General features: G+C 45.2%; 1 protein-coding gene across 3 annotated transcripts in view; it reads right to left on the bottom strand.

Moving 5' to 3' along the window:
* Positions 1 to 23785, bottom strand: part of EYA2 (EYA transcriptional coactivator and phosphatase 2) — a 294310-nt gene that overhangs the window by 128055 nt on the left and 142470 nt on the right. The gene's annotated exons all lie outside the window — the stretch shown is intronic.

Consider the following 23785-nt stretch of genomic DNA (forward strand, 5'->3'; position numbering starts at 1 on the left):
TGATGTAATGCTATTCAGCTCCAGCCAACTTCTGCCTCATAAGAATGTGCCTGATGTAGCCAGGCTTCTGGATTTGTATATAAAACTCTCAACTTTTAAATGCAGGTAACATTGTTGGGTGGAAGGGGGCTAGTTCGGTCTGTGCACATTTTCCTCATGAGCCCACCCAAGACCCCTCTGGTTATTTGTTTCCTGTCATTCCCCATCTCTCCACAGGCACTGAGTCCCGTGTGCCTGCTGCATATTCTCTCGTTTGCATGAGCAATAGTGTAAAACGTGCACTAGTGTTCTGGGAGCAGGCATGCGTTTCTGTACATTCTGTGTGTATTGTTTTGTGAGGTTTCTGTTTTCTTGTTAAGACCCACCCATGTTGCAGTGGGCACGTCTCCCCTCCACCACGTGCATTCTGTTTTAAGAGATGAGGTTTTGCTCTGTTACCCAGGCTGGGGTACAGGCTGGGGTACAGTGGTGCGATCATAGCTCACTGCAGCCTTGAATTCCTGGGCTCAATTGATTCTCCTCCCCCAGCCTCCCAAGTAGTGGGGACTACAGGTGTGCACCGCCACACCTGGCTATTTATTTTTCTAGAGATTGGGACCTTGCTATATTGCCCAGGTTAGTCTCGAACTCCTGGCCTCAAGCGATCCTCCCACCTTGACCTCCCAAAGCACTGGGATTACAAACATGCCTGGCCTTCCACGTGCGTCCTTTACATCTCTCCTTCTGACTTCTCCAGGGTCGGCACCAGTGTGGCCTCTTTCTCTCCATTACCAACAAGGCTGCTGTAAACGCCCTCGCATCCATCCCCTTGTGGGTCTGTGTGCGAGTTCCATCAGGATATAGTGGGACCTGGGATAGAGGGGGACCACTGGGTCCCAAGGTTGCGCAGAACTAATTTCCCGAAGGGCTGGGTGCCCAGTCCATAGGTGGTTCCCACACCCCTGCAGGCACTTGGCGTAATCCTACTTGCTACTTTTGCCAACCTATGGGTCTAGTATCTCATTTGTTGTCTTTAATCAACATTTCTCTGATTACTGATAATTCTGAACATCCCTCCTTGGGCTTGCTGTCTTCTGGATTTCCTCCTCTTTTTAAGGAGAGGTGACAGCTACCATGCAAACCCCTCCTCCTTTTCCTGGGCCAAACCAGGCATTAGCTTAATCCAAGCCCTTGGAAGCCTTTCCGTTATTGGCATTAGCAGCTGGAGAAATACTAAATGAAATAATAATAATAGCCTCCATTTATTGAGCACTTATGATCTTCCCCAATGCTAATCAGTTTGCATGCATAATCTTGTTTAATCTCCTCCACAGCCCTAGGAAGCAGGCCCTCCTGGGAAGGGGTGGAGCAGGGTTCAAACCCAGGTCAGCCTGACTCGGCAGCCCAGGTTCCTAGCCAGCAGGCCGTCCTGCCTCTGCACACCTGTGGGAAGTCGCACAGGCCACTGCCTGCCTTTGCTCTTTTGGGCCAAACTACAGTGAACTCATGGTCACCCATGGATTTGACATGCCAGCCCCGGCAGTGCAAAGGCCTCATGGATAATCCCAACGAACAAGCACCCCCGCTCCCACCTTACAATTTCTTTCCCCATAACAAAGGGACCTCCCGTGCTGGTCCCACAGTGACACCCCAAAGCATGTGTTCTCCATCTTAATGAAGTCTTACTGATGCTGGTATGAAAATGAAATTGCTGAAAACCTACCAGGACTGCAAGGGGAAAAGGTCTGGAGGTATGAGATGGCGGGTGATATAAAAAGGAGTCAGCAGACAATGTATAAAATGGAAAAGCCACAAGTAGGTAGAGAGGCGTGGGCCTGTTAGGAAACCCACCCACTCAAGCACCCTCACCACAGCCCAAGTTCCAGAAAGGGACAAATCCCAGCCTTCATGATCTATTTCTCTGTTTCTTTTCTTTGCCCAGAATACAAAGTGGTGAAGGCAAAGACCTGGCTACAGCTGGCAAGCCGTGCCCCACCCCTCACCTCCTGGGCAAACCTTTCATTCACTCAGCTGTTCATTCATTTTCCTTCATCCATCAAGTCTCTGCTGAGTACCCAGTATGTGCTGAGATTCATTCATTCCTCCCTTCCTTCTCTCTCTCTCTTTCTTTCAACGGTGCCTTACTCTGTCACTCAGCCTGGAGTGCAGAGGTGCGATCTTGGCTCGCTGCAGCCTCAACCTCCCCGGGCTCAGGCAATCCTCCCACCTCAGCACCCCCAAGTAACTCAGACTACAGGTGTGCACCATCACGTCCAGCTAATTTTTGTACTTTTTATAGAGATAGGGTTTTGCTATGTTGCCCAGGCTGGTCTCGAACTTCTGGGCTCAAGCAGTCCACCCGCCTCTGCCTCCCAAAGTGCTGGAATCATAGGTGTGAGCCACCATGCCCAGCCCTGAGATTTCTATCTTGAGAAAGAGCTGGGTCCTTGGATCTCAGAGCCTGGAAGGGGCTGAAGACGACAGAGAATGTGGGCATAACTGAAGATTTTCCCTGATAACTATGGATGCGTGGCTTGTTTATTTGGTTTATGATGGAGGTTCTGTGAGATGTGGGGTGCAAAGGGCAGAGCCCAGCATAGAGTCCGTGTTCAACAAATGGGAGCTATGATTATAATTCTTTGTGTCTTCATAATCACCATTGAAGATGTCAAAAATGCTAGCATTTCACCAATTTGTCATTAAAAAAAAATTCATAGGAATAAAAACATCCAGGGAAGGTTTTAAAAAAAACCAAACCAGTTTGGATAGGACCAAACAGGAAAACCCAAAGCAGACAAAGCTTCCTGGGACACCCAGGTTGGGTTCTCAGCTCCGAGACCAGCATGACGCCTAGTCCACATGCCAGGAAGAGAGACATCCATGTCTGCCTTGCTGCTGCTGAGTCGTCGGGTCCTTTTTACCATCTTAAAAACTCCAAACCCACACCCAGAGCCTTTCCTCCTGCATCTTTGCTCCACGTGGAGTCCAGCCGACATCTGTGTTTAATCAGCTCAGTTGCTAAATGTCACAATGGCCTCATTCACAGGTAGCATAAAGCATATTTAACTGGTAATAAAACAATCCGCATGCCTGAGAATGCCATTTCAGATAGGCTGCCCTGTCACTGCGTCTCCGCCACACAAGTCGGGATAATACCATGGCAGGAGCAGGGGTGGTGGGGGTGGGAAGAGCCATCCTGCTGCAGAGGAGAAAGCTCACGTCGGTCCACATGTGCTGCTGTGGAGAGATGTCCAAAATGAAGTTCGAGGTGAAAAAAAGGCGAGTTGCAGGGCAGTGAGGCTACTCCGAGCACATGCTGGACTGACATTCATATTAGTTGATTTCAGTTAAACAGGGGATCAATACATTTGGAAGGCCTCCTAGAGGAAGTGGCATTTAAGCAAAAGCTAAGTAGACAGGAAGGAGCCAGTGACATCATGACGATGTAGGGACAGAATATTCTAGGTTACAGGAAAGAACAAAGTGCAAAGACCCTGAGGTGTGTGGATCTGAAAGAAGCAAGAGTGAGTGAAATTCACGAGAGGCTACAGCGGGCAAGTACAGGAGAGGAGGTCAGAGAGGTCATCAGGAACCACGTGGTGCTGGGCCCAGGCAAGGCGGTTGCAGCAAGGCATTGGGGTTCATTTCTGATTTCAGTGGGAATCCTAGAGATGAAGGCTTTTAAACAGGGGAGTGACGTGATCTGATGTGATATAGGGAAGGACAGAACATCTGCCTTCACCCAGTGTGGTAGAAACAGATCAGGGGATCACACTGGATCCCAAAACAAAAACACCTATTCTTCCTGCAGAGGGTCTCCTCTGGAGGGATTCTTGGTAATGAATGCTAACCCATAAAGACCAGAGTTTCTGAAAAGAAGTTATACACGTTGGAGAGCGATTTTCACTGATACAGTCCCATGCGAGGCAATGAGGTTTGATATGGCTTACACTTCCCTGGTGAAAATTTGGCAGGGATGGCTCACGTGACCAAGCCTGGACCCATCAGTGCATCATAGCCCCCTGATCACAATGACTGCTTTAGGGGTGTGCATCTGAACTAACAGGCAGGTCCAATGAGAAAGAATCTCAAGATGATGCATGGTAAAGAGGCTGGAGCTGCTGCAGCCACTTGTGCACCATGAGGGCAGAGGCCGTTGAAGCACAACTGCAGAACACAAAAAAGAGAGAGAGAAAGAGAAACCAAATTTGGCTGACATTTTTGAGCTCTGGATCCATCTATGCCTGGAGTGATAGTTGGAGTTTTCAATAAATTCCTGTTAAAAATACTAAGTGAGTTTAGGCTGGGTTTTATTTTACCTGTGTATGAAAGAGTCCACACTGAATCAAAAGTTCATAGGTAACAGCAAGAGAGAGACAGGAGCAGGGCCTGGCATAGCTAGGAGACTGGCTGCATGTCCCCTGAGTGAGTCCCGAAGTCACACATCTTAGGGACGTGGGGCAGAGCAGCAGAAAGAACTCTTGTATGAGCCGGGGGTCAAGTTCCGGGCTGCTCATGTGTCAAGTGTCGGGTGCTGGGCAAAGAGGGATGAATGTGCAATGTCCTTTTCTATCTGCTGGCGTTAGTGAAGAAGATCCGAGAGGGGAGGAGGCTTTTGTTTGGTGCACCTTGCTTATCTCAAGCACCCCCACACATGTGCACAGTAACACCTGGTGCAGAGTAGATACTCAATGCTGATCTGCTGAATGGAATCAGTGAAAGAACTGATGAATTCATGAATTCGACAAAATTTTTTCATCACCAGCACTACGCTGACAGTGTGTGAATTTCAGGGGAAACAGACGAATGAGACAATATTTCCTCAGTGTCATTCGTTCATTCAAACTGGAGGTAGAGATGTGAACGAGATGCCATTTATTTCACAAATATTCACTGGACACCTCAAGCCAGAGGTGGCATCAGGGGCAAGTTGGAGAAGTGGGGAGTGCAACGCTCAGTGCCTTACAATCTCCATGCACAAACCCTGTCCACTCTGCCATCGGGCAACTTAGTTTGTCTCAAACATAATAACCACTTATACTTATCAAATTCCTACTAGGTGACAGGTACGTCTCTAAGAGGGTTAATTGTGTTAACTAATTTAACCCTCACGCCCACATTATAAGGTGAGTGTAATCGTCATCCACATCACCCCCATTTTACAAATGGGGAAACAGGCCCAAGGTCACTCAGTGAGGTTCAGAGCTGGGATGCAGACTGCAACAGTTCACTTGAGTCTATGGCCCCAACGACTCTACTCAGGTCCTAACCTGACTGACTCTCCTTGACAATCCTCAGCCCCTCCTTTGTAGAAATTTTAGCCCACGTATTCTCAAGGTGGCAATATCACTCCCACCCTTAAGACTGCCTGTAAGTAAGATTCTTTTATCTCCCAAGAATCAATATTCACTGCCTTGGGTGATCATTGGTTCTTGGGAGATAAAAGAATCCTATTATTATTATTTTTTTGAGACAAGGTCTCACTCCTGTTGCCCAGGCTGGAGTGCAGTGGCACTATCTCAGCTCACTACAGTCTTGATTTCTGGGGCTCAGGTGATTCTCCCACCTCAGCCTGCTGAGTAGCTGAGACTACAGGCATGCGCCACCACACCCGGCTAATTTTTTGTATTTCTAGTAGAGACGGAGTTTTGTCATGTTGCCCAGTCTCGCTGAGAACTCCTGGGTTCAAGCAATCTGCTCATCTCGGTTTCCCAAAGTGTTGCGATTTCCGGCATAAGCCACTGTGCCCCCCGGAAATTACTCTTTTTATGAATGAAGGAGAGACACATCTTCAGTACATAAACAGAGGTACAGGAGTCCACGGTATTCACTTTTCATAAAGAAGCCTTTCTTGCTGAGAAACTTGCAAAACCAACAAGGGTTCTAAGGGTGGAGAGAGAGAGATCTGGGTGGCCTCTAATTTCCACTCTCCCTTATTCTTCAGAATTTCATTTAGAAGAAAAAATGTCTACAAAGGGTCCTTGGGGTGGGAGTGGTGGGGGTGGGAGACGATAATGAAAAAAGGCTGAGAAGCTGTGAAAGGCCCACCACGGAAGGTGGCCAATTCTATGCCCTGCACGGGCCACAGGTTAAGTGCTGGGGAGACCAAGGTGACCCGGACACAGCTCTTGACTTCCAGGACCACGTAGGGGACATGCTCAATGACACCAGATCCTACCTGGATGGTGGCTAAAAATATTTCATGTCTCAGTCTTAGACTGTAAATATGGATAAAAGAAATAGAAGCCTGTTTGAGAGGTTGACACAGAAGGATCACCTGAGGCCAGGAGTTTGAGATCAGCCTGGGAAACAGCGAGACCCCATCTCTACAAAAAACAGAAAAATTATCCAGGTATGGTGACATGAGTTGTAGTTCCAGGTACTTGGGGGCTGAGGCAGGAGGGCTGCTTGAGCCCAGAGGTCAAGGCTGCAGTGAGCTGTGATCGTGCCACTGCACTCCAGCCTGGGCAACAGAATGAGACCCTGTCTCAAAAAAAGAAAAAAATAGAAAGAAACAGCACTCCTAGCATGACCTATTTTGCCTTATAGTGGTTTGCCTTAAAGGGCACTGCAAATCTCAGCGGAGGACAGGCACTCTCAGGCCCCAAACGTTTCTTAGTAAGAAAGGTCTGCTTGGGGTAAATGCCCAGCAGTAGCTGAGCAATCTGTTCATAGGCTCTGAAGGTTCCAGATGAGGCCTGAGATTTCTAACATGCTCCTCATGACACGGATGCTGCCAGGACCACAGGCGGGGTCCCAGCCCCTCCCAGACTGGCCCCTCCTCCTCCTCACTTGGGTCTCAGCTCAGATGTGACCTCCTCTAACCACTCCAGCTAAAGCAGTCCCCATCTCCTCCCACCTCCAGCCACACCTTGCACATGACCCTGGTTCTCATGTTTTTTCTTTTAGCAGCACGCCCCTGAAATCATCTTATTTCTTCAGGGTCTTTTTTATTGTTTACTGCATTCCCACTGGAATACCAGCTCCATGGGAGCAGAGACTTTGTCTTTTGTTCATGGGAAGTGGGAAGCATGTGGCAGGCTCTCAAGAAATAATTTCCGGGGGAAAAAAAGGAGTATCTGTTTTGTTCTCGGCACTATTTCCTGGCATACGACAAACATTTGTTAACTGCTCACTGAAAGAAAAAAGTGAACGAATTGACATTAGCAATCGTTACTGATTTGTTGGGCATCTGCTCTGTGCCGGGCACGATGCTGAGACCCAAGCCATGGTTATCTTAGCTTATTCTCTACCCCAAAACAGAAACAACAGAGCAAGTCGGTGACTCCTTTCAATCATTCCTTTCAATCACTGATGTTTCCTGAGTACCTACTGTGTGCCAGTCAGTCCTAAGCAGGACGCTGATGAAATCTCTGCCTCTGTGGAGCTGACATCTGAGCCAGGAGGGGCTGAAGGTGCATAAATATGTAAAATAATGTGTCCTGTGGTCATAGGTGCTGGGGCCAGCTAAACTGGAAGGGACCCAGGAACACTGGGGTCCGGGTTGGGTCATCAGAGAAGGCTCCACATCTGAGGACAGACTTTCAGGAGGTGAGAAACTGAAACCTTCATCCTTGAGGTTAAGCAACTTGCAAATTAAAACTCATGGATTATGAGTAAAACTGGGATTAGAACCCCCAAGTGTCTGCCTCTGGGACTTGTTTTCCTTCATCTCAATTTTCTCCTGCTTCCAATCAGCTGTAATTTCCGCCCCACTGGAAGGTTCATTCATCGTTTCAGTGGGTGTTTGACTTAACCCAGCTAAAAATCCCTCCCCTCCCCTTCCTCCCAATGCACCTAGATGTTGTATGTGCTGCACACGTTTCTGAATTCTTGACAGCAGATGGCTGCCTGTGGGGCTGTTTTGATGACGCTTTGCAATGCCAGCCACGTGTACCATGCATACACCGCAGTGGCGAGGACCCACAGGATGTGCTGTTATAAATCCTTGGCAAGAGGTCAAGGCTGCAGTGAGCTGTGAGCGAGCCACTGTACCCAGTGCTCAATGAGGGGGAAAGTCTGGCATAGGCTAGGGTCTTGCCCCAGGGCACACAGAGGCCAACATCTGGCGAGTGACAGGGTGGCTGTCCAAAGCCATGTTATAGCACTCTGTTCTAAAGTTTCCTGGTAGTAAAGACAGCCTTCTCCAAACTGATACTTTTTCAAATGGAGAGGTCAAGTGCTCACCAAAATGACCTCCCACAGCAATGCCTGAATACCTCATAAGATCACAAACCCTGTATCTATCTGTCCCAGCAGGGCAAGGAGCCTCATAAAACGCTGCAAGGTTCTCAGGTATGCCTGCCGTAGCGCTGGGCTTTCTCTCTCCAAATATCTCTGCTCCTGCAAAGCCGCTTATTTCAAGTGTTTACCATTAGGAATAAGGGTCCTTCCACAGACCTGTAAATTCCAAGTAGGTTTCTCTAATGCACCCCTGGAGGATGTGGAAATGACTTATGCAAAAGCCACAGCTTCCTTTAAGATGTCTCCCACTTTCAGATCAAAGCCTCCTTGTCCCTGTCCTAACAGCTATAATTCACTCCTTTCCTTAAAACCTCACGTTGCTTATAAAGGTTTGATGGTCCGAGCAGCTGTGGACCTTGGCTTTCATCTCCGCTGGATTTATTTCCCCTTCCCTGATCATCTCTTCCAATCTTCATTGAGTGAGTTATTCCTAAAGTCCCCGAATGTGGGTGTTTTTCTTTCCCACTCCTGCCATCGCTAGTGGGTTTTTAAGCCTTCTTACAATCTGGAGGGTGTTCACAGTTACTGAACCCTTCATATGTATGTATTTATTAGGTCAGTCCAAGGGATGGGTGAGGTCTGCTGATGTGTCCTGCTGAATATTTTGTTTGTTTTTTTCCTTCTCGCTACACACAGAAAGCATTTAAACCAAGGGGTTAGGACCCGGACTCCGATGATCAAGGTTAACGGCACCAGTAACAAGACATCAGCATCGTGCAGCCCTTGGAAAGACACACTGAGAGTGCAGCATCACTTATGTGGTCTCCTTGACAAAAGTGCACAACCTCAAGCTAATCACCAGGAAAAATGAGACACGCCCAAATTGAGGGACAACTGCCAAAATGTCTGGCCAGTATTCATCAAAAGGGCCAAAATCATGAGAGACAAAGGCAGACTGGTGGTGGTGGTGGGGGGAGGTGTCTGTCACAGATGGGAGCCTAGAGAGAGAGGCGCAACTACATGCAAAGTGGGACTGTGTTTCTCATCAGCTTTCGCGTGCTATAAAGAAATACCTGAAGCTGAGTCATTTCTAAAGCGAAGAGATTGAATTGGCTCATGGTTCTGCAGGTTGTATAAGCATGTGCCAGCATCTGCTTGGCTTCTGGGGAGGCCTCAGGGAGCTTTTATTCATGGCAGAAGGCAAAGCTGGAACAGGCGTGTCACATGACGAGACGGAGCAAGAGAGAGGGAAAAGGGGAGGTCCCAGACTCTTTGAAACAACCAGATCTCGGGTGAACTAACAGAGTGAACTCATCATTATCACGACGAGAGCCCCAAGCCATTCGTGAGGGATTAGCCCCCATGACCCAAACACCTCCCACCAGGCCCCACCTCCAACATTGTGGATCACATGTCACCACGAGGTTTGGAGGGGACACACATCCAAATGATATCAGGGACTCTTGACTGGATCCTGGAACCGATAATGGACGTTTCTGGAAAAACGGGTAAAATCCAAATTAAGTCTGTAGTTTAGTTAAAAGCATTGCACCAATGTCATTTTTCTCGTTCTGATCACTGCCCTATGGTTATGTAAGAGGTTTACATTCGGCAAACCTGGGAGAAGGGAGTCAGAGAACTCTCTGTACTATTTTCGCAACTTATCTGTAAGTCTAAATTTAATTTAAAGCAAAAACTTAAAAAGAAACATAACAGGGACTGACTGACAGAGTTTGAATCTGCTATTTACTGGCTACGTGACCCTGTGCAAGTGACTTATTGCCTCTGCGCCTCAGTTTCTCCATCTGTAAAATGGTTCTTAAAATAGTAGCCATCTTCTAGGGCCATTGTGAGAATGACATGAATTAACACGCTTAATGTGTTGAGTACCATAATGTGTTGGAATTCAGAAATGCTGGAACAAATGTCACCCACTATTAGTATCATTCTTCTTATTATTCTCACCTCTGCTGTTTCTCTCTTGCTGGGAGTGAAGGAGCGGACAGAGACTCAGCAATTTCATAGAGTCCTAAGCATCCCAGCCTAGCACGTTTCATAATATCTGCCAGGGAACTGCTGCACGATATTTTTTTATTTTTTTAAGACAGAGTTTCGCTCTTGTCACCCAGGCTGAAGTGCAATGGCCCATTCTTGGCTTACTGCAACCTCTGCCTCTCAGGTTCAAGCGATTCTCCTGCCTTAGCCTCCCAAGTAGCTGGGATTACAGATGCCCGCCACCATGCCCAGGTAATTTTTGTATTTTTAGTAGAGACAGGGTTTTACCATGTTGGCCATGCTGGTCTTGAACTCCTGACCTCAGGTCATCCACCTGCCTTGGTCTCCCAAAGTGCTGGGATTACAGGTATGAGCCTGCACAATATTTTTGAAACTGACAAGACTTAATAATTTCCCATAAGAACCCAGATTTTGGGCTTCCCTTTGAACAATAAAGGGGGGAAATCTCTGGCAAATCGGGCCCACTTTCTCATACGTAATAACCATACTTTAAAAATGAGCAGTAGCCCCTTTTAGATGCAGCGTGTGTTCTCCATGTGACCACACTCTCCTTCCCTCCCTGTCATCTCCTTAACACCCAGGAGAAATGCCATCATCCTTGGCCTGATATCTTTCTTACAGCTAAAAATGTTTCTGCGGTAGAGGGAATAATGATCCTTCAAAGATGTTCATGTCCTAATCCTTAGAATTTGTGAATAAGTCAAGTTACTTTACATAGCAAAAGGGATTTTTCAGATGTGATTATGTTAAGGGCCTTGAGACAGGGAGATGAGCCTGGATTATCCAGTGAGTCCAATATAATCACAACTGTCTTATTAGGAGGGAGGCAGGTGGCTCACACCTGTAATCCTAGCACTTTGGGAGGCTAGGAAGGGAAATGGAGACAGGGGTCACAAGCCAAGGAATGCAGGCAGCCTGGAAAATGAATCCTCCCATGGAACCTCCAGAAGGAAACAGCCGTGCCGACACCTTGATTTTGGAATTCTGACCTCCAGAATGATAAGATAATACATTTGTGTTGTTTTAAGCTACTAAGTGTGTGGCACTTTGTTATTGCCCCAGTGGGACACAAGACAATATCTTGTCCCCAACAAAAATGAAAGACAGGCTGGGCGCAGTGGCTCATGCCTGTAATCCCAGCACTTTGGGAGGCTGAGGTGGGTGGATTACCTGAGGTCAGGTGTTCAAGACCAGCCTGGCTAACATGGTGAAACACCGTCTCTACCAAAAATACAAAAATTAGCCAGACGTGGTGGCACGTGCCTGTAGTTCAGCTACTTGGGAGGCTGAGGCAGGAGAATTGCTTGAACCTGGGAGGTGGAGGTTGCAGTCAGCTGATTGCACCATTGCACTCTATGCTGGGTGAGAGTGTGAGACTCCATCTCAAAAAAAAAAAAAAAAAGAGAGAGAGAGACAAAAAAGAAATCAGTGCTTGCTGATCTTATTTCTTAGGCTTAGCCCACTTTACTCCTCTGTGTGACCTGCCCCGCTCCTGTGGGCATTTGTTTGTGTTTGCTGCCCCTCTCCTAGGAGTCCCAGGTCATCCACGCACTCATTCACACATGCACACATATTTGATGGGGAACTGCTCACTTCCAGGTCTAGAATTACTCACTGAGGGAAGCAGCAGGGAATAAGACACAGACCCTGCCCTTCAGGATCTTACGGTGTAAGTGGATATTTAAGGGGATGCACTACAACATTTAAACTTCAAAATAAACAGACAAAATCATTCTTTGGGAAATGTACATGACACATTTTAGAAAATGAGCAAGTTGCCCTAATTTGATCTTATTTTTGTCTTCACAGTAACCCAGGGGAGACAGATATCATACCCCAGACTGATCATCTTAAAAATAAGGAAATTGAAGCTTAGAGAAGTTAAGTAACAGGCTCAAGGTTGCACAGCTAAGTGGTAAATAAGGCGTCTGCAATAGGAGTCTGTGCTTGCTCCATGAGGCAGCTCAGATCTGCTAGAACCCTGCCCAGAAACACAAGTGTTCACCAAGCTGCTGAACTCTTGAACTCACCTTAACAGTCATATTTTATCACGGCATATTTTACAGTGTCAAACCTGGCCCAGCACTGGCCTTAGGTTGGACCCTTTGTGGTTGCAGCCACCTGGCGACACGTTTTGAATGGATGAACGGACTAGTTTAGAAAAGGCAGATTAGCATGAAATCCATACACACTTGGCTGGAAGGGCTTGGACCCAGTCCACTCCCCTATGTAAGCCTCCATCAAAGCTCACTCACTGGATGTTTATACCAAGGGAGGGCTATTGTTTTAGGGTGAGGGCTGGGCATTCTAGTGGGTAGCCCACAGCTGACACTGCTCTGTGCTGAGATGATGAGAGACGCAGACACCTTGATTCTTGGGCGTATCCACATGCTGGAAACTGAGCCATGAGTGGCAGAGGCTGGAAACTGCCCACAATGTCCTTTCTTTCCTTTTCTCTCATAGTAATCAAGCTCACATGTTATAGCTGGATCCATGACCATCCTGAATAAATACGACATCTCCCAACTTCCCTTGCAGGTAGGTGTGGCCAAGTGTCTATGATCTTGCCAATGCCACCAGTAGATGTATTGTCTGCAACACATGTGGGTTTTGCCCTTCAAAGGAAAGTGTGGCCTCATCTTTCTCTCTGGACTAGGACATGGTGGTGAGTCATCATGGTTTTATAAACTGAATGTTTGTGTTCCACCAAAATCCACATGTTGAAAGCTCATCCCTAACATAAAAGTATTTGGAGGTGAGGCCTTTGGGAGGTGATTTGGTCATGAAAGTGAAGCCCTCATGAAGGGGATTAGTACTCTTATAAAAGAAGCCCCAGCCGGGCATGGTGGCTCACACCTGTAATCCCAGCACTTTGGGATGCCATGCGAGACGGGTGGATCACCTGAGGTCAGGAATTTGAGACCAGCCTGACCAACATGGTGAAACCCCATCTCTACTAAACATGCAAAAAAAAAATTAAGCAGATGTGGTGGCATGTGCCTGTAATCCCAGCTGCTTGGGAGGCTGAGGCTGCAGAATTTCTTGAACCTGAGAGGTGGAGGTTGCAGTGAGCCAAGAATGTGCCGTTGCACTCCAGGCTGGCAGCTGAGTAAGACTCTGTCTCAAAAGAAAATGAAAAAGAAGCCCCAGAAAGCTCTGTTCTTTCTGTCATGTGAGGAGACCACAAAAAGATAGTTAGTGGTCTAGGAACCAGGAACAGAGTCCCCACTTGAACCTGACCATGCTGGCACCCTGATCTTGGATTTACCAACCACCAAGAAGTAAATGTGAGAAGTAAATGTCTGTTGTTTATAGGCCACACGGTCTATGATATTCTGTTTGTTATTGCAGGCCAAATGGACCAAGACATTAGTCTTAAGATGTTAGCTGTCATACAGAAGATGACAGGAACACAGGCTGGTGGAACAGAAAGATGGGAGGAGTCTGGGTCTCCACCTTTGTAACACTCAATTGTTACATAAAAGAGAGATAAATCGCTTACTCATTGAACCACTGTTAGTTTTGGTGTTTGTTACAGCAGAACATAAACCCTAACACTATTCCCAACCCTGCATATACCACTGATGCTGAAAATAATTCTCAAAAACAGGCCCCTGCAAATTCCTGACTAAAATTATCTTGGTTCCATAGCAATTCCATTGTTCATGTAGATGGATATGAAAAGAGTTGAGGAAGAAAACAGGTGCAGCTTGAGGCAGAATGTCTTCACAGTAACAAATCCAAGGAAGCACTGTGTTCTAGTCACTCTAGAAACTTATGAGACATTTTAAAGACAGGATGTGGTAGATTGCCTTCAAATATGGCTGCCAAGAATTCTTCTGATCCCTATATGCATATAGTGTTCCCACATCTTCCCCTCTCCTTGAATCTGGGCTGGCCTTGTGACTTGCTCTGACAAATAGCATGTGGCAGAAATGATGTTCTAGGACTTCTGAGCTCAGGCCTTAAAAGAACTGGCAGTTTCCACCTTCTTTTTCTTGTAACCCAGTACTATGCTATGAGGAAGCTGGTTGGATATCTGCAGGAAGAGTCCATTTGGAAGAGAACCAAGGTGCCCCAGCCTATAGTAGCACAGGCTGCCAGATGAATGAGGGTAGCTTTCTTGGGCGTCTCAGCTGAATGCAGCTATATCTGTGGCCCTAAGAATTACCAGGAAGAGCAGAAAACCACCCAGCTGAGCCCAGCCAACCCAAGAGATTATGAGAAATGATTATTATTGCTATTTAAAGTCACTGCATTTTGGGGTGTTTTGTTACACAGCAATAACCAATCCATACACTGGGTTTAGTATTTCTCCAGGCCCAGTTACAGTTCCTCAAAGCCCCTTGCACTCTTCCTTCACAGCAATTACCACAGTTGCAATGATGTAATGAGGTACATGATGATCTGTTTAGTATTGTTTTCCCTCCCTGGGTACAGTGGGAAGCAGTGTATTTACGTATCCTTGGGAGTGTCTCAGTCCTGGATTTTGAATTAGGTTCTGCTGCTCCCTGATTGCAGGACTTTGAGCAAGTCACTCTGTCTTCCCATGACTCAAATTTCTCATTTACAAAATGGGAGAAACATCAATAATTACAGGATTTTTGTGAGAGGAAATGTGAGAATGTTAGTTAAGCACTTGGCATGCCCTCAATGAATGTTTGCTGAGTGAAGGAATTAAAAAATGAACAGCGTTCTACAAAAATGTGATGGCTGAATGAACCATGTGTTCAATGCCAACTTCTTAGTGAGACCTAGTGTGACCCTGATTGAACAGTGCAAACTGTTGTCCCCCCAACGCCCCTGAGGACTCTACTTTGTTCCTCACTCACAGCATTTTCACCCAACAATACAATGTACTTAATTATTCCATGACAAATGTTGATTTTTATCTTTCTCACTGTAAGTACAGATTGTTGTCTACTTTGTCCACAGATGCATTTCAAGTGCCTGCAACAATGCCCAGCACACAGTAGGTATCACCAAACGTGTTGAATGAATGAATAAGTGTAAGAAGGGTTCATGGGCTATCTGTGGCTCTTGGAAGTGTGGACCAGAGTACATGGAAAGAAGCTCCACTAGAAAAACGCCTCTCACTTTCTCAAGACACCTCAGCAACATATGTTGAAAATGGTCTGGATGACTGAGTCGATGATGACTCTGATGTGAATGATGCCCCCTGGAGTTGCGTAAAATCAAAAGTAGGGCCCCAGTGGGAACGGCTGTGCTGATAAACAGTAGACAACTCTGTCCACACCAGCAAGCCCCATGAACACCTTCCTAGTGCCCACTCTCCAAAAACACAGACTTAGTGGTTAAAAGGATATTCTATTACTGGGCAATTTTGTTTGGATCCAGAAACCTCATAACATATCAACATCCATATCAATACCTATATAAATATCAATATCATAACTATCTATATCCTATGAATATCCTCTTGATTGCTACAAAAGTGAGAGAACTACTCAAAAACTACTCAGTGTTGGGAAGGGGTCAGCTCCCACTGAGCCACTCATATAGGACAGTGATGATAATGGCAATAATGATGAGGGTGTGGTAAGATTGAGACTTATTATATGGCAGCAAAGTTTCTATGAGGTTTATAAGTATTAACTTATTTAATCCTCATAACAATTCTATGAAATGCATATTATCATCAGCCCATTTTATAGATGAGGATGCTGTGGAACAGAAAGGTTAAGAAACTTGTCCAAGGCTACCCAGCTAGAAAGTGACGGGAAAAAGCACAAAGTCAGGCCAGGTAATAAATGAAAGGATAAACATCACCTTCTGAAGACAGCACTGCAGAAAGGATGCTGAGAGGGCCCACCAAAGAGTGTGGCCTGCACTCACGATCATAGGCAGCTGGGGAGAAGCAGGACTGGCTTCAGGGTGACTTCCAGTCCTAGGCTGTGCTGGAAGGCACCTGACACCTCCTTCCTGAGACTCCTGTGTGTCCTTCCCAGCCTCAACATTGGCCTCCCCCTTTTAAAACATTCCCTTTCTGTGGGTCCCCTGCCTGTGCCTCCTGTCGTACTTAAATATACATCTGCACTGAGATGAACTTTCATTCCCCTGGAATAAGTTTGCCAATAAAAACAAAAGTGGCCTCAACATGTAGAAGTTCACAGAGAAACCCTTTTAAGGAAAAATATAACATTCATACTCTTGGGCCCAGAGCTCTGTAACAGAGCAGGATGAACATTCTTTTATCACAGCTCTATAGAGCTGGAAGGGGTCTGAAGGATTAACCCTCCCCTTCCTCCCTCTCTCCTTTCCTTCTTTAAGCATTTACAGTCGCCTAATGGGTGCCTACTCAATATCTATTTCCTCTCCTTTCTTGTTAAGAAAATCCCAGTAGAGTGATAATGTACCCAGGTAAAAATAATCACTTCTCTATCTCCCTTGCAGCCAAGAGTGGCCATATGACACAAATCCAGCCATTAAAGCAAAACCTGAAAACTTTAGCTTTCCTCATTGTGACATTGCTCCTTCTTGCTTCTCTCTTCTGCCTTCCTGTAATGTGGAGGTGAGGGCTGGAGGTGAAGCAGCTATCTTGTGACAATGAGGTGACAGGCATAAGGATGAAAAAGCTAAGTCCAAGTATAGCAGGGCAGACAGAGGGAAGCTGGTACACTGGGTTCTCAGTTGCTGGTGGCTAAATGAACTCTAAGTGATAATGTGTGCCAGGTGCTGTGGGTTCTTTGAGATAAGGGATGGTTCCCACCATCTGGAAGCTCAGATTTAGCCTAACTCCTGTATTTCACAAATGGGGAAATGGAGGGTCAGAGGCTGAATGACCAAGGTCATATACAAATTTGTAACAAACACAGGGTTACAACCCAGATATGTCCTCAGTCTAGTTTTGCTCCTTCTACCAATCTAGGGCTGCCAAAATGTGACAGAAACCACCAGTGATGATACAAAAGATAAATTTTAGATGGTTTTCCTTTTAATTGTCTTTTAATCGATCTAATAGGCAGCCTAGCTAAGACGTGAAGGGCTTGGAGTCTGGAGCTAGACGGCTTGGGTCCAACTCCTGGCTTTACCACTCATCAGCTGAGAGATGTTGCACCTATCACTGACCCTTGCCATGCCTCAGTTTCCCCCTCTATAAAAGAGACATGATAATAATTTCTCCTTTATACAGTAGTTGTAAGCACTTAATGAGGGAACACCTAGAATGGAGTAAGTTTTACATTAGTATTAATTATTCCTGGGTCAAGGAGAAAATCTCTCACGCTCCCTACTCTCTCTTTGTGGCTAAGTGAGTCTTCAGATTTGGATTCTTGGCTATAGTTTAATTTTTAGTCAATATATTCTTACCAATTTTATTTTATTTTTATTTTATAATTTTATGGTTAGTGGATTTACTCTTACCAGTTGCTTCCATTTATGGCAAACAATACTGGCTTTCCATTTAAGGTAGTGCTATGCATTTGCCTTTTAAAATGAACTCACTTTTGAACCAAAAGAAGTCTGTAAATTTTTAAAAAATCAAATAATAGCAGAGGTGGAATTTTGATGTGACAAAGCCATGTCTAATATATTCAAAGTATAAGAAACATTTATAGACTAAGGGAGGACGATCTGAGCACCTATCCTACAACTCCCCTCCCGTGGTCATGGCAGGCATCACTAATTGATCCCTGCACACCTTCATACTGAGTCCAACAAGATGTTCATTGAATAAAATTTGTCAATGGGTTCCTTGATTGGTCCAGTTCTCTCAGATGGAATTCAGAATCTGGCACTGCAATTCAGTGATTTAAAAGAGCAGCCCAAAGCTGACCATTGGCAGCTGCTAAAAGATGATGAGTCCTGGCAGGTTTAGGGTTAGGTTTTTGCCATTTGTATAAAAACTGTTCAATATACATGTATGCTTAGATATGCACAGACTATCTCTTGAAGGACACAGAAGAAACTGGTGATGGGGACTGCCTCTGGGGAAGAGATCTGAATGGCTGCAGGTTAAAAGTGGGAGGCAGACTTAACTGCTACCTCTGTACTGCGTGCAGGTATTAACTATTAAAAAAATCCTGCAAGATATATTAAAGGAAAGAGCACGGGGAAGGAGGCTTTTCTGGCAGGTTGGAGTTGCCAGTTGCCAAAGTTTCCAGATTTCCTAAGCATCAGAGAGTCCTTTAAACAGTAGAGAACAGAAATCAGATTTTTCTGTAGAATTCTAACTCTCAGCGTGGGGCTGCTTCAGCGGGCTGGCAGGAGGAGCAGGGAGCTGGGGGTTTCACCCACCTGCTGGTTATCTAATTCCCTGTGCAGGGTGGTTTATCCTCCAGCCAGGCCTAAGCTCCTTACCTGCTGGGACCCCACAGGGAGCTTCCGGCCCCCTGCAGCTGTGAGCACACAACAGAGCTGCACATGTTCTGTGAAGCCCTTGGCACACTCTCAGAACAGGTGCTGTCCAGTGATAAGACCCTGGCTACATAAGCCCCAAGTCACAGCGGTTTATAGGTTTCTGTTTTTTAACCTCCCCACAACTCCCAGACACTCCCATTTCTAGTGACAGTTCAAGATAGGTTCTAGTGCAGTGTCAGTGATAACAGCATTGATTCTCAGCCAGAAAGCCTGAGCTGAGACTCAAGCTTCTTAGCTGTGTGACTTCAAGCAACTTGCTTGATGTCTCTGTGTTTCAGTCCCTACCTGTTGTGTTGCTGTGATTAGAGGAGCTACCTGTGTGATGCAATTAGAATAGGTCGTTATTTTTATTGTGTAACAGCAGAGTGTATAACAGAACAGGAAATAATGAAAGCAGTGCTGAATGTCCCTGAGGGCTGGCCCCGTGGTGAGTCCAACTCTGCGTTTTTCTTACTAGTCCTCAGGTCAGCTTTACTGGAGAGATACAGCAATCCCCATTCTACAGACCAGAAAACGGAGGCTCAGACCGTGGAAGGAACTTGCCCAAGGTGCCCCATGGAGGGAGATATGGAGACAGGCTGTGACTGGAACATACCACTTTTCAAAGACTGCAAAGACCGTTCCCACTTCTTTATGGAACTTTTTGCAAACTGGGTAAGACCTGCTAGTGTACATGAAATGAATTTAGCAGATAGAACCATCACTGTAGAAAAAATGACCTTCCGTGCTTAAAATGGCAAACACTTAACCTGGCGCCATCTCCACCAAGCATGGCTAAACATTGCGTCTATTAAGTATTTGATCTTCACAATGACCCTATGAGATGAAGAAGCAGGAAACAGAAACGAAACACTATCCCACAGTCACACAGCTAACAGCAAAACCGGAATTTGAACCCAAGCAGGCTGGCTCCACTATTTGTGTCTTTTATCACTACAAGATGCCCTGCCTCAGGAATAGAAAAAAAGAGAATACTGCACCTATCTCAGGCAGCGAGGGTGTGATTTTGTTGATATGTTGTTTCAATTGTAGGTGTGCCTACGCCCAAGTGCCAGCTCAGGGTTAAAATATAAAGCGCATTTCTTTCTGTGGGTCTAGATTAGGGGACGGGAAACATTTTCTGTAAAGGGACAGACAATAAATATTTCCCGCTTTGGCCGTGTGGTCTCTGGTCGCAATGACCCAGTTCTGCCTTTTTAATAGGAAAGCAGCCACAGACAATATATTTAATGAATGGATGTAGCCATGTGCCAATAAAACTTTATTTGTAGACACTGAAATTTGAATCTTATCATTTTCATGTGCCATGAAATATTCTTCTTCTGATTCTTTTCCTCAACCATCTGAAAATGGAGAACCCATTGTAAGCTCATGGGCAGTACAAAAACAGACAGCAGGCAGATTTGGCCTGAGGGTTTTAGTTAGCCTATACCTGGTCTAGGTCAAAAATGTTAGAAACTCACTGTTACAGAATTTTTTTTTTCGACATCTGTTCTGATTTTTTTGCTAAGCCCAGCCATCTCAGGGACAGGATGCAGTTCTTGGCCCCAAGCCTCTTGTGGCTCAGCCAGGGACCCCGGTTGGGTGATGTCGTGGGTAGAGCTGTGTCCCATGAAAGGCTAAGTTCATCTCCTAAGGCCCAGTAGCTGTGAAAAAGATCAATGTTTTTTTCTGTTTGTTTTTCTCCTGTTTCGAGAAGCCCCTACTCTCTTCACAAAAGCCCCTCGGGAGACAGATACTGTATGATTCCACTTACATGAGGTATCTAAACTACTCACACTCTTAGAAACAGGAAGTCCTGGCGGCTGCCAGGGGCTGGGTGTGGGGAATGGGGAGTAGTGTTCAATGGATAGAGTTTCAGTTTGGCAAGATGGAAAAGTTCTAGAGATCTGCTGCACAAAGTACTGCACACAGTTCACACCCCTTACTGTATATTTAAAAACGGTTAAGATGGTACATTTTATATCACAATGAACAATGCATGCACATGTGCATACGCGCACGCACGCGCGCACACACACACACACACGCACACACACGGAGACCCCCCTCAAGGTTTTCCCTTGCCCTATGGGGACCTGTCCCCAGAGCATCTTTGTGGGAAGAAGCAGTAGTTGTTACTTTTATTTTTATTTATTTATTTGAGATGAAGTCTTACTCTGTCATCCAGGATGGAGTGCAATGGTGCAATCACAGTTCACTGCAGCCTCAATCTCCTGGGCTCAAGCAGTCCTCCCACCTCAGCCTCCTGAGGAGCTGGGACTATAGGTACATGCCACCATGCCTGGCTAATTTTTGTAGAGATGGGGTCTTGCCATCTTGTCTAGGCTGGTCTAGAACTCCTGGGTTCAAGCGATCCTTCCACCTTGGTTTCTCAAAGTGCTGGGATTACAGGTCTGAGGCATTGAGACCAGCCAATAGCTGATTTTTTTCCCCCTTACCGCCCTACCCCAACCTAAAACCATCAGCTTCCTGATTCTCTCCCTTGATCTATCATTTTTCCTACATGAATCTATCACCACCAGAAACACTATGAATTTTACTTAAAATTTAAAAATACACAAGCCAGAAGAGAGTGGGGGCCAATATTCAACATCCTTAAAGAAAAGAACTTTCAACCCAGAATCTCCTATCCAGCCAAACTAAGCTTCATAAGTGAAGGAAAAATAAAATCCTTTGGGAACATGCAAGTACTCAGAGATTTCGTCACCACCAGGCCAGCTCTACAAGAGCTCCTGAAAGAGGCTCTACACATATAAAGGAACAACAAGTACCAGCTCAACTACAGGGCAAAACACCCAACTAGCACCAAAATGGCAGTATCAAATTCACACATAACAATATTAACCCTAAATGTAAATGGACTAAATGCCCCAATCAAAAGACACAGACTGGCAAATTGGATAAAAAGGAAAAACCCATCGGTGTGCTGTATCCAGGAAACCCATCTCACATGCAAGGATACACAAAGGCTCAAAATAAAGGGATGGAGGAAGATTTACCAAGCAAATGGAGAGCAAAAAAAAGCAGGAGTTGCAATTCTCATCTCTGATAAATTAGACTTTAAAGCAACAAAGATCAAAAGAGACAAAGAAGGACATTACATAATGGTAAAAGGATCAGTGCAACAAGAAGAGCTAACGATCCTAAATATATACGCACCCAATACAGGAACACCCAGATACATAAGGCAAGTTCTTAATGACTTACAAAGAGACTTAGACTCCCACACAATAATAGTGGGAGACTTTAACACCCCGTTGTCAACATTAGACAGATCAACCAGACAGAAAATTAACAAGGATATCTAGGACTTGAACTCAGACCTGGACCAAGCAAACCTAATAGACATTTACAGAACTCTTCACCCCAAATCCACAGAATATACATTCTTCTCAGCACCACATCACACCTACTCTAAAATTGACCACATAATTGGGAGTAAATTACTCCTCTGCAAATGCAAAAGAACGGAAATCGTAACAAACAGTCTCTCAGACCACAGTGCAATCAAGTTAGAACTCAGAATTCAAAAACTAACCCAGAACTGCACAGCTTCATGGAAACTGAACAACTTGCTCTTGAATGTTGACTGGATAAACAATGAAATGAAGACAGAAATAAAGATGTTCTTCGAAGCCAACGAGAATGAAGACACAACATACCAGAATCTCTGGGACACATTTAAAACAGTCTCTAGAGGAAAATATATAGCAATAAGTGCCCACATGAGAAGCAAGGAGAGATCTAAAATTGACACCCTATTGTCAAAACTGAAAGAGCTAGAGGATCAAGATCAAAAAAACTCAAAGTCTAGCAGAAGACAAGAAATAGCTAAGATCAGAGCAGAACTGAAGGAGATAGACACACAAAAAACCCTTCAAAAAATCAATAAATCCAGGAGCTCGTTTTTTGAAAAGATCAACAAAATAGACAGACCACTAGCCAGATTAATAAAAAAGAAAAGAGAGAATAACCAAATTGATGCAATAAAAAATGATAAAGGGGATATCACCACAGATTCCACAGAAATTCAAACCATCATCAGAGATTATTACAAACAACTCTATGCACACAAACTAATAAACCTGGAAGAAATGGATAAATTCCTGGACACTTGCCTCCTGCCAAGCCTAAACCAGAAAGAAGTCGAAACCCTGAACAGACTCATAACAAGGTCTGAAGTTGAGGCAGCAATTAAGAGCTTACCACCCAAAAAAAGCCCAGGTCCAGATGGGTTCACAGCTGAATTCTACCAGACGTACAAAGAGGAGCTGGTACCATTCCTTCTGAAACTATTCCAAACAATACAAAAAGAGGGAATTCTTCCCAAATCATTTTATGACACCAGCATCATCCTGATTCCAAAACCCGGCAGAGACTCAACAAGAAAAGAAAGCTTCAGGCCAATATCCATGATGAACATAGATGCAAAAATCTTCAATAAAATACTGTCAAGCCGATTGCAATAGCACATCAAAAAGCTTATCCACCATGATCAAGTGGGCTTCATCCCGGGGATGCAAGGCTGGTTCAACATACGCAAGTCTATAAACGTAATTCACCACATAAACAGAACCAAAGACAAAAACCACATGATTATCTCAATTGATGCAGAGAAGGCCTTTGACAAAATTCAACAGCCCTTTATGCTAAAAACCCTCAATAAGCTAGGTATCGATGGAACGTATCTCAAAATAATAAAAGCTATTTATGACAAACCAACAGCCAATATCACACTGAATGGGCAAAAACTGGAAGCATTCCCCTTGAAATGTGGCACCAGACAAGGATGCCCTCTCTCACCACTGCTATTCAATATAGTATTAGAAGTTCTAGCCAGAGCAATCAGGCAAGAAAAAGAAATAAAGGGCATTCAAACAAGAAAGGAGGAAGTCAAATTGTCTCTATTTGCAGACGACATGATTGTATATCTAGAAGACCCCATCGTCTCAGCCCCAAACCTCCTGAAACTGATAAGCAACTTCAGCAAAGTCTCAGGATACAAAATCAATGTGCAAAAATCACATGCATTCCTATACACCAATAACAGACTTAAAGAGAGCCAAATCAAGAACGAACCACCATTCACAATTGCTACAAAGAGAATAAAATACCTAGGAATACAACTAACAAGGAACGTAAAGGACCTCTTCAAGGAGAACTACAAGCCACTGCTCAACGAAATAAGAGAGGACACAAACAGATGGAGAAACATCCCATGTTC

This window comes from Sapajus apella, unplaced genomic scaffold (genome assembly GCF_009761245.1).
Source record: "Sapajus apella isolate SASKATOON/1434 unplaced genomic scaffold, GSC_monkey_1.0 scaffold137, whole genome shotgun sequence".
NCBI lineage: Eukaryota > Metazoa > Chordata > Mammalia > Primates > Cebidae > Sapajus > Sapajus apella.